The sequence below is a fragment of the Rattus norvegicus genome, chromosome 2 (genome assembly GCF_036323735.1).
Source record: "Rattus norvegicus strain BN/NHsdMcwi chromosome 2, GRCr8, whole genome shotgun sequence".
In the NCBI taxonomy this organism is placed as follows: domain Eukaryota; kingdom Metazoa; phylum Chordata; class Mammalia; order Rodentia; family Muridae; genus Rattus; species Rattus norvegicus.
The window spans coordinates 54,539,737-54,551,986 of NC_086020.1; the positions used below are offsets into that span (position 1 = coordinate 54,539,737).

At 37.6% G+C, this 12,250-nt stretch overlaps 1 non-coding gene across 1 annotated transcript; it reads right to left on the bottom strand.

The window, feature by feature from the left end:
• Positions 1-10,871: 10,871 nt before the first annotated feature.
• On the bottom strand, positions 10,872-10,992 carry LOC120101369 (U6atac minor spliceosomal RNA). The gene has a single exon (XR_005501719.1). It is a non-coding gene; the product is annotated as a U6atac minor spliceosomal RNA (small nuclear RNA).
• Positions 10,993-12,250: the final 1,258 nt, after the last annotated feature.

A 12,250-nucleotide genomic window follows, 5' to 3' on the forward strand; every position in this document is an offset into this window, starting at 1 on the left:
GATGTAGAGAGATGGGTTTGAATTTAGACATCTCAGCAATTATGGACTTCTACACCTGAAAATGCTCTTGAAGTCTTCTGATGGTTGGTTTGATGCTCGCTACTCAAATTCATTGCTTCCCTTGTGACTTCTGCCTCCGTGTTACACATGGTGCTCCTCTACACGTACCTGGACATCAGCTCACATGCCCTAAAGAAGCTCTTCTCCAATCCTAAGACGTTAGGATATTTAAACTGTAAGCTCCAGCCCAAAACACCCAGAGTGTGGTCCAGAGAAGGAGGCACACTTGTGTATGGGCACTTCCCATTCACCCAAGCATTTCTTGTCCCTGGAGTAAAGAGATGGTTGGAAGAAAAGCAGCTCAGCGCCTCTTTGGCATCACCATAAGGAAAATATTTTTGTTTGGTCCCAAGTCTCTTTCTTTAGTGGTGGCAAAGTTAAAGTGAGACTTTTATCTAAGAGCATGTGGCAAAATGTTCCATGCAGTTTTTAAATTGGAGATCTCAGGGTAGAACTCAGTGAATATTAACATCAGAAAATCTCCCCAGCCCAGGAACCATCCTGTAAATAGAGGCCGAAAAACGGTAAGGGCTGGGGTTGAGGTGTAAGAGAAGAGTGATTGAGTGTCCTGTGTGCATGACAGGACACTACACTCGTGAACACAGCAGGCCTGGCTGCCTACCTGAGACACGCGAACACAGATGAACTCAGGCAACATCCAACTTGGAGTGGGGAGAAGCTAAGTAGCCTCCACGGCTAGGTAAAGAGCTGCCGGGAACTGACAGCTGCTGGGAGAGGGCAGTCAGTTTTCTTTAAGGGTTAATATAGCTGGTCATTCTTCAGGAGATGGCTTCAAACCTGCAAGTATACAGCAGCCAAAACTGAACTTGGTGGGTTATTCAAAAGAAGGGGAAAAAGGAAGTTGAGATGGAGTGGCATATAGTTAGGGAGAAGACTGGGAAGGAGTTAGCAGGGAAGAGTAGGGAAATTAATATGATCAGAACACATTGTGCAAAATTCTCATAGAATTCACAAGCTTCAGTGAACATTCATTGTGTGTGGTATTGGGTTATCGAAGAATATTTTCATACAAGAGAGCATATGTTCCTCCATACCTCCTGATCCTCCCCTATCCTCCTCTTCTCCTATTATCACAAGTCTTGTCTTGTTCCTAAATATTTTCACATCTCCTTTCATGACATCTTGCGTATGTGATCACATAAAGTCTATAAAGCAACATAAAAGAGAAAAAACGTGCAGTGTCTGCCCTGCTGAGACTGGCTTGATTACTTATTCTCTAGCTGCATTCCTTCCCTTGCAAACGACATGACTTAATCCGTCTTTTTTTTTCTTTTCTTTTTTTTCGGAGCTGGGGACTGAACCCAGGGCCTTGTGCTTGCTAGGCAAGTGCTCTACCACTGAGCTAAATCCCCAACCCCTTGACTTAATCCATCTTTATGCCTGAAAAATCCTTTGTGTATATTCATCGCATTTTATTTGTCTATTTCTCTGTTAAGGGCCACTTTGGTTCATTTATAATGTCTAAGATTAGAATATGTAACATCAGAAGATGAAGTACAAGTGGCCAATAATCACATGAAAAAGTTCCGCATCACTGGCCATATGAAAAACATAAATTAAAACATCATTGTAATTCCTTCTCACCCCCATCAGACTGGCAGTCATTAAGAAAATAACAGCAGATGCGGAGAGAATGTGCTCATTGTTTCATTGTATATCGTGTTGGCAGGGTATAAACTAGTCTAGTCATTCTGAAACTCAAGATGGAGGTCCATCAAGAACTAAAACTAGATCTTTCTCATGACTCAGTTCCACCAGTCCTCAGAATTTATCCAAAGAACTTATGATAATTTGATTCACCACATTCTAGAAACATCCATTATACAATGTGAAGTTAGGTATTCCCTCTTATCAATTTACCACAAATATTAATATAATAGGCACAGATAAGATAAGCCATGATATATGGTGCATGGTTATCACTTTATTTCTGTTGATTGGCATTTTCTAAAACAAACGTAGTTTCGGAGGTTTTAATCTAGCTACATCTTTATCTTTTTTAAAATTCACATTATTTACCTGTTTAATGTTTCTGTATTTCAATTTTTCCTAAAGTGGACTTGAGGTGCATCTGGAAATATGTATATAAACCAAAGGATAAGTAACTAAAGCAGAAGAAGAAAGGGGATTAAAAAAAATCCAGAAAGTAAAACGAAAGTAATTGCAGAGTTAGTTAGCTCTTAAAATATGTGATGAAAATTGGTTGTGATGATAAACACCTTTGATCCCAGTAATCAGAAAGTGCAGTCAGGAGGTTCAGATCTACTGTGGCCTCATAGTGAGTTTGAAATCTGCATGGGTTACATGATATTCATATTCTTATTCTCTCTCTTTCTCTCCCTCTCTCCCCTACTCTCACCCCCTTGCTTACTTTCATTCTCTCACTTCCTCCTCCTCCCTCTCTTTTCCTCCTTCTTCCCTATATCTTAATAGAAGGACATCTCTCTCATCCCAGCATTCATGTAGTGAGATGGAAGATGGAAACAGGGAATTCCCGGATGTTCTTGGATCAGTGATCTTGATATAAATAGCAGTGAACAACTACGTCATGTAAGATACAGCCCAATACCCAAAGTTGTCCTCTGAATTCCATATGTAATCATGTAAATGCGTCCTCATAAATACACATAAACACACAATACACACATATCATGTATTCACAAAATTACACACATACACACACATTTCCATAGAAACTTATGACTCAAAATTGGTATAATTTTCACTTCAAAGATACCCTACATTTGAACATTTGGTATTTATATATTTATTTGCATTCACAGTTCCTGCAAAATTTATACAGTTTGTGAAATGAAAACATTCAAGTTTTGAGCAAACTGTACCAAGATAAGCAGAAGCCCAAGTGAACACAAGATCTGAGATCTTCCTGCAATTCCAGGTCTCCTGGATTACTTTTAGGAAAAGATGGAGATGAATCCTGCCTTTACCTGAGGGCAGTCTGCACACACACCAAATGCAAGGCTTATGTTGATGATTCCTGAATGCTGAGAAACCAATTCCAGCCATCCTTGACTTGAATGTTGACTCCAAACTGAAAACTATCAAAGCATAACCTAGAGCCTCACCTTTGCAATGTAGGTTCTCTCAGGAAATAAATTTATGAAAACATATTGCATTAATAAACTTAAATTATTGGAAGCTGGCACAGCAATACAACACAGACGCTGTCTTCTTTTTGCTCTTGTATGAATTAGGGCCATGAAGGGTTTTCTGATGAGTCCCCTCCCAAAACACTGTCCTATTGTGCTCCTCTATCTGATGACCCCCCACAATAAAGCTGTGGTCTCTATCATAACTTTGGCATTATGAGCAGGAGTCCCAAACTTGTAATCTTTCTTTTGATCAAGGCTTGCTTGGTATGCTTAATGATCTTCTCAAAATGTTCATCTCACTTACCTGAGATGAACAGCAAATTCATTTATTATAACCAATTATTTATTTAAGACTATAACGTTAATAGAAATAATTATCATTATGAAGGAATATGAAGAAATATTTAAGTGCACTCACTAATAAAGACACTGAAAATCAAGCCATGCATTGTGGCTGACACCTGTAATCCTAGCACTCTGGGAAGCTGAGGCAGGAGGATTTCCAGCAGTTCTAGGATAGCTGTATAAAAGGACACTTAAAAATATAACAAAAATCAAAACAACTGGAATCTTTAAAAAAATCACATTGGAAAAGGAAATACACACCAAAAAGTACACGAAGATATAAAAAGCATTCTTAATAATGACAACTCAGAATTTAAATAAGTAAAACATTTTTTTCAGGAGAGTTTTTGATTAACTATGAACTTGCAATTGCATTTCTCTTTTTGCTCACATATTCTACTTTTTGAGGTATGCATTTATAGATAAGCTGACATTTTGCTTAGTGATATGAATGAGTGAAGACAATGTGAAATGATCCTTCATTTGGTCTTCTTTGCGATTTTAAAATGGCCCATTGCTTTTATACAAGGATTCTCAGTTTACTTATCATCCCTTTTAACCATTTGTTCATACTCAGTGTTACACGGTTGCCCCTGCAGAGAAGCAGCACAAGACACGTCTGCTTTTCACTTCAGAAAGCTAAGGGTGGAGAGCACAGACTAGGGGTTTATTTATTAAGAATGGGAGTGAAATCCATTTCAGTTCAAACTTTAAAGCCCCTGCTATGTTTACTTTGATCTTGACATGTTGAGAAGTCTGAAAGCTTGAAGCTAGCTTGGAGGTCACCGTCACAAACTTCTTTTCATGCAAGTTTTGTGAGCCCCAGATAAGGGAAATAAACTACTTGCCACTAATGCAAACTTCTAATTTTAAGTTCTTAATTTTTCATAATCAAAAATGCACTAAGATCTTGCAGAACCTTAAAACATTGATATAAATGAAATAATATTTTCACATTGCCATACTTTAAAGTGTGTCTCTTGAAAGTATTATTGCTTACAGAGATGTTCAAGTGTCAACAATCATGCTGACGCCTTAGGAAATCTCCTAGTGACAGCAAATGCCCAGAGGACCATTTAACAAGAGCCAGTTTTAAAGATGGCAATTTAGTAATAAAGAACAAAATTTAAGTTCTGCATCTTCTGATCCATTAGTTTCAGTTCTGGAATCAACTTAAAGGAGGTATAACTGTTACTAGGTGAAGATGCTGGTGAGTAAGGACATTCATCTTGAATTAAGTGGCAAGTTGTGAATCACTTAGTAAACACTTATGGAACAGATAAGAGCAGAGATTCAGAAAGAATGGGGCACAGAAGAAATCATTGCTGTGGGTGCTGTCGGAGATATTAAATACTAATGGTTGCAGAAACAGACCTAAAGTACAAACCAACTTCCGCAAAGATGTCTAGGAAACATCTGGTTATCTCTCGGAGTAGAAATGACTAATCGAGGTGTGTGTGGGGGAAGCCATGGACACTCATTCTTCATTCTACAGTGCAAGTTTGCATATACTTTGCATTTCTGTAATAAATATGCAAATCTTTATGGATTTATTCTTTATACAATTTTATAAGAGCTCATTTTCACTTTGAAGGATAACTGAAGAAATTATGTTTATAAAGATGAAAGTAACACATGCATATTGACTTAAGGAACAAATAGCTTGGAGTATTTTTCTTAATACATAGAGCTGAAGATTGAGATTCCTTTCAAGAAGAATAATTTATGTTAAAGCATGGCACAGTTATCGATCCAAGTGATGTGTCCTGCATATCATTGTCACATATGTATCTATACATGGAAATGTAAGCTGGGGATTCATTTAGTGTTGGGTTTTCTATTTTTGTTCCCTTGATGTACATATCTGTTTTTGTGTCAGTGTCTTGGTGTTTCGATATCTACAGCTCTGTAGGAAAGATTGGAGTCTGGAATGGTCATGCCTCAAGCACGGTTCCTTACTGAAATGACTTTTGAGAATGTTTTTATTTCTGTGAAGAATGTTGTGGGCATTTTGATTAAGACTGCATTTAATATTTAACTTAATTTTGGTACAATGGTTATTTCACAACATTGGTTATACTAATTCATAAATTTGGGATGTTTTCCTTCTTTCCTTCCTTCCTTCCTTCCTTCCTTCTTTCCATTTTTCTTTCCTTCTTTTTTCTTTTTTTCCTTTGTCCTCCTTAATCTCTTCAGAATTTTAAAGGTTTCATTATAGAGGTCTTTCACCTCCTTGGCTAGGTTTATTTTTTTTTTGAGGTTACTGTTAATGGGAGTGTTTTCATGATCTCTCTCCCATGTTTGTTGTTGATATATAGAAACTTTACTAAGTTTTGTAAGTTGATTTTGCATTCTGCCACTTCGTTCAAAGTGTTGGTCATTTCTAGAAGTTTCCAGGTAGAATTGTTGGAATCTCTTACGTGTAGTATCTTAAAATCTACAAATAAGAATAATTTGGATTCTTTATATAAAATTTGGATATTAGCCCTCTATTGGATGTGGGTTAGTGAAGATCTTTTCCCAATCTGAAGGTTGTCATTTTGTCCTCTTGACTGTGTCCTTTGTCTTACAGAAGCTTTTCAGTTTCATGAGGTCCAGTTGGTCAAATGTTGATCTTAGAGACGAAGTCATTGGTGTTCTATTTAGGGAATTTTCCCCTGTGTCAATGGGTTCAAGGCTCTCTCCCACTTTCTCTTCTATTAGATTCAGTGTGTCTGCTTTTATGTTAAGGCCCTTGGTACACTTGGACTTGAGCTCTGTTCAAAGGGATAAATATGGGCCAATTTGCATTCTTCTACATGCAGACTGCCAGGTAGACCAGCACCATTTGTTGAAAATGTTTTCTTTTTCCCCATTGGATGGTTTTGGCTTCTTTGTCAAAGATCATGTGCCCATAACTGTGTGGTTTTATTTCTGAGTCTTCAATTCTATTCCACTGATAGACTTGTCTGTCTCTGTACAAACACCATACATTTTTTATCACTATTGCTCTGTAGTAGAGCTTGAGCTCAGGGATAGTGATTTCCCCAGAAGTCCTTTTATTGCTGAGAGTTATTTTCTCTACCCTGGGTTTTTGTTTTTCCATATGAACTTGGGAATTGTTCTTTCCATGTCTGTGAATAATTGTGTTGGAATTTTGATGAAGATTGCACTGAATCTGTAGATTGCTTTTGGTAAAATAACCATTTTCACTATGTTAATCTTATTGATCCATTAGCATGGGAGATCTTTTCATCTCAGGTCTTCAATTTCTTTCTTCAAGGACTTGAAGTTCTTGTCATACAGATCTTTAACTTGCCTGGTTGGAATTACACCAAGATACCAAAAACCTAATTAAAAATGTGGTACAGAGCTAGACATAGAACTCTCAAAAGAGGTTTCTCGAATGGCTCAGAAGTACTTAAAGAAATGTTCAACATCCTTAGTCGTACAGGAAATGCAAATCTAAATGGCACCGAAATTCCACCTTATGCTAATCAGAATGGCTAAGATCAAAAACTGGCCAGCACTGGCAGGCCAGGATGTGGAGAAAGAAGAACACTATTCCATTGCTGGTGGGATTGCAGTCTGGTACAAAACTCTGAAAATCAATCTAGTGGTTCCTTAGAAAATTGGAAATAGTTCTACCTAAAGACCCAGCTACACCACTCCTGGGCATATACCCAAAAGATGCTTCACCATCCTGTGGTAACAGGGACATAAGCTCTACTATGTTCACGGGGTGGGGTTCGTGGGGTGGGTGGGAAGGGTGGGAGAATGCCCTCTCTGATGCAAAGGGAAGGGAGAATGTGATGAAGAACTCTGGGAGGGGGTACCAGGAAGAGGGGAAACGTTTGGAATGTAAATAAATAAAATAATTATTTAAGAAAGAATAATTTGAATTCTTCATTTTCTACTCCTGTCAGTTTAACTTCTCTGTTTTGTTTTATTGCTCTAGCTAATTCCTTGGGAACTATACTGAAAAGAGCAGGGGTAGTGGAATGTGTATATTTGTATTTTGTCTTATTTGTCCCTCAGATGGTTATGCATAATAACCAACCCTTCCAATTGTATAGAAATCCTTTCATACATAAACACGTTGGGTGTATTACCCGTTGGGCTCACTATTAATCTCCATGCAGCTAATAAAAATAAAAGATAAAATTTGAAACTTTCTTTAAAATTCCATTCCATTTAGAATTTTGTTACTTAAGGAAGACTATGTTTATTTCATATTTCAGTATCACCAGGAAAGCAAGGATTTGTACATTTTCTTTGAAATTGTATTATGCACTTGTATGTGCTGTGAATTACTGTGTTTATTTTTCTCATAATATGCAACATAATCCTGTTCTATGTTCTTATCTCTTCCTTAAGATAAAGAAGCCAGTTTAGAAAGGTTGTGTAACATGTTCAGCATTGAGTGGCTATCAGCTTAGCAGGGATTTTTAATGTGGACTGGTCTTAACTTCTAGCTTATGCTTTTATAAACACATATATCTTTCTGAAATACCCTGCATACCAGAAGACTGAGGTCGGGCAGCACGATGCTAGCAGCTCCATCAGTTTTCCAGGAGGAGACTGCTCTTTCACTGAAGAAGCATGCTTGGATGTCCTTGCCTTTACACGTTTTCAGGAGTTCCTTCTTGACATAATATTTCTTTACTCTGCAGCCGATCTGCATAAGATCCCATAAAATCATATTTCCTAAAAAGGCAGTACCTATAATTTAGGGTAGAGGCCTCCACCTCTGATGGCTGAATATGGCCAAGTCTCCTGAAACTTGAATTTCTATTCTTCTCTATTTCTCTAACACAAAATAGAATATGCATAGGAAGAAAAGAAAATGTTGATTGTAGCCTTGCTGAATGGGTAGGGTCTATATAATGCCAGGAATAGGTATAGACATCATCATCTGAAATAAACAAATCACTGTACTATATATATATATATATATATATATATACATATATATATGACTGAATTCACTGAACAATTAATCTCTGTAACTCCAACAAAATTTTAATCAGTGTTTCTCATTATACACTTTAATGCATAGAATAGTGTTTAGAATGATAAATCTCTTTATTTACATGAACCCTAAAGTTCCTAGTTTGATAATATTGACCAATTACAGTATCAGATATAAAGACGGTTCAGATCCCTAGCCACTCCTTAAAATCTATTTAAAAAGTGTGTGAATGATCAAAATGTACCATGTCCATGGCATCATAGAACTTATTTTCCTCCTTTGAAAAAACTGGCATCTCAAATTTTCTTTCTTGAAAACATGCAATTTCCATCTAAAATGTATTCAGTTTCACAGTTACGTTAGCAAATCAATGCCATGCAGGCAGAATACCATTGTATAGGCCAGTGGACACTGGACCACAGTTGCATTCTTTCTTTAGTTCTGTTTATGTGTCCTCACAGCCCCTATAACTTGCAGGAAGTTTCATAAGAGTTTCGGAGTATTTTGGAGGTATAACAGGTTACTGCAGAAGAGCCCTTGCATATTTTGTATGTTATTGTTAGACAAACAATAAGGACACAGTGTACAAAAATCAACATTTAATGAATCAAAGCATCCAGATTTATACATGTACATATTTTATCATCCATTTCAAATCCAAGTCAAAATGTTTCTTCCAGAGATTTCCTATGAACTACTGAATTCTTACTTCCTTTAAAGTTGAAAGCATTAAACGGTGAGTGAGAAGATCTGCGAAGCTCGGTCTCTTTCACTTTAATGTCCACAGGAACGATGAGACAGGGACGATCCCATGTTCTTTAGACATCAAAAATTACTGTTTTATGGCTGCACTAAAACAGACCTAAAAATACAAATTCCCCTTGATTTCTTTTTAATTCATCAACTGAGTCTCTCATAAGGTCCATGGCCTCCTGACTCAGTCTCACCAACGTGAAGCAGAAAAGACTGGATTTTTCTCATGAGTCATAGTAAACAGCGCAGTGGGGAACAGAGAAACAAGGTAAGGAGGAATCTCACGTCTATCTTAACAGAAACTCAAAACTAACCCTTCCCCTGGGTGTACCTCACAGCTGATATAGCGCCTGTTAAATAATAACTAATGTAAAATGCACAGAGTCTAAAAGGGAATCGGCCTATGGTCCCAGTAGCCTAGGCGAAGTGTTGCAGTGGAAAGCAAACATGTTGAAACTCAGTTCTTCTGTGCTAAGCCATAAAAGATAACTGGGGATTTATGCTTTATGAATGCCCTATGCTCAGACATGCTCATATTTTTTTCTGGATGAATTTGACTTAGATTATTTTCTGGATGAATAATGCTTAAGATTTCAACTACTTATTTTCTGACTAATGCTACTTACTCCCTGTCTGAGCCCATCAATAACGATTTACTAATAATGTATACAACCATGAAAGTTCCCTGGATTACTCAGACTTCCCATCTCCCTCAAGCGTCCAACATGAATTCCAGTCTCCCTCAAATATCCAAAATGGCTTATCTGGTCAGTTGATATCATTAAGAAAACTGAAGGACTCGGGGATGCCTGTAGCTTGCCCTCCACCCAACATACCTTCCACACCCTCCAGCATCAGACCACATATAGTATGTTGTTTAACTTTCTTTTACCTATGAAAGCAAGACTGTTGTGTACAAGCTCATGTCTTGCTGTTTTCCTCATCTTCTGCTATTAGCTTTTGTTCCTTTACAATTCCCTGGAATTTAATGGAAACAGTACTGTGCTTGCTTTTGCTTTAAGACAGTGCTTCTCAACTTATGGATTATGACTCCTTTGGGGAGCCACAAATCAGGTATCTTGCATATCAGATAATACATTACAATTAACATAACAGTAGCAAAAATTACAGGGATGAAGTTGCAAAAAGATTTTATGGTTGGGATCACCACAGCACGATGAGCTGTATAAAGGGTCACAGAATTAGAAAAGTTGAGAATCACTGCTTTAAAAGAAAAGCATAGCACTCACCCCGCCCTCTCTCTTAGCAGCAAAACTCTTTCCAAGGTTTCCAACACTCATTATTTCCACCTCTGCTCCAAGTATTCTTGTTGAATTCCACCCAGGGTTCCTCTATAAAATCCTCTGAAACTTTGAGACAGCCTGATAAACTCTCGGTCCTCATCTCTTCTTTTTCTAGATGATCAGACTTTTCCAGTAATTCTTTGAGTGGTTCATGTAAATTTTGATCATTTACCCAAAATCTTCTCAGATTTACTCCCCTTCCAACTTTGTACTATTAATGTTATTGTTATTATTGTTGTTATTATTATTATTATTATTATTATTATTATTATTATTATTATACTTTCTTTTACCTATGAAAGCAAAACTCAGGGACTTGCTGGTTAAGTGGTTGAATGTTGCAAAGTAGGTGGCAATGTTTTAACCCTGTTAGAAGGTGTTAGGCACAGGGTCCCTTCTGTCCTTATAAGGGGAGTGTTAAGCTTTCTGTCCTTGCATACAATGCCCTAGCCTCAGGTTACAAGCAGCATTTGAAGAGTTGATTAACTCTCAACTTCTTGAGATTCCTTCTCTACTAGGCAGTAAGAGACACCCTCAATGGCTCTAGGGACTCTTGTAGACTGGCAAGGCTGCTTCAGCCAATTGGAAGAAGCTGGCTTTCCAATAGGATCAGTTTCTGAGGGAGGAAGCCACCACTGTTACATAGGAATCTATCTGATCCCACCTTGTCATACATATGCTAGAGGAGGAACAACCTGTGCTCTTTTCTCTGCTTCTTCCCATGGAGACCAGAGATTGGATCCAACAAATCCGCTGTGAGATCATTTTTTTTTAATAAAACATGTTCTGTGATTTAACAAACTGCTGTTAAATACACTGTTGGGTCTCACTGGGCTTCAAGAATTCCCTCATCTTAGTTTGTTTCTCCTCCTAGGGAGTATCCTTTAATTATTTGCTTTAATTTTTTTCTTTTAGTCTCATGGTTAGACATCTCTGTTGAATGTAAGACAGCATTGCAGCAGATCAGCGACTTGCTCAGCCATCATCAGAGAAGCTTCCTCCTGCAGCCGATGGGAATAAAGAGAGACCCCTAGCAGACATTATACAGAGAGCAAGAGACCTTGGAACACTCTGCCCTCCCCCTTCTCCATCAAATCCCTCCCATTGGGGCTCAAAGAACCCTGTGGAAAATGAGGTGGAAAGAGTGAAGAGACAGGGTGAAGAACACCAAGAAAACAGGAACCTCTAAATCAACATGACTTTTGTACATGTGGACTCATAGAGACTGAAGCAGCATGGGTATGGCCTGCATCAGATGCAGGACTAGAGCTGAAAGAAGTGAACACATGCCCCCATCTCTAACCTAGAAGCAATCTCCAATTAATAGCCACTTGCAACTAAAATTTTAGTTTTCTCTTAGAGACTCTTATGGGAGAAATAAATGACTTGTAAGGGTGGGTCACATACCCAGCAATTGATGACCAACAGAAAATGAACTCCCTTGTATCTTTGGGGATTCTTTGTCTCATGATGTTGTATTAGGGCTTTTCTGTTTTGTTTATTTTTAATCTTATTCTTGATATTTGTTTTATTATATATTTTCTCTCTTTTCACCCGACACATCCTTTGCTCTATCCTGAATGGATAAGTTGGTCCCTGCATTCCTTTGTTTTGTTCTATTCTGATGTGTTAGTTTTTGTTTTCAGTTATTATATTTAATTTCATTACTCTTTTAGAAGACTGTTTTTTTTGTTTGTTTGTTT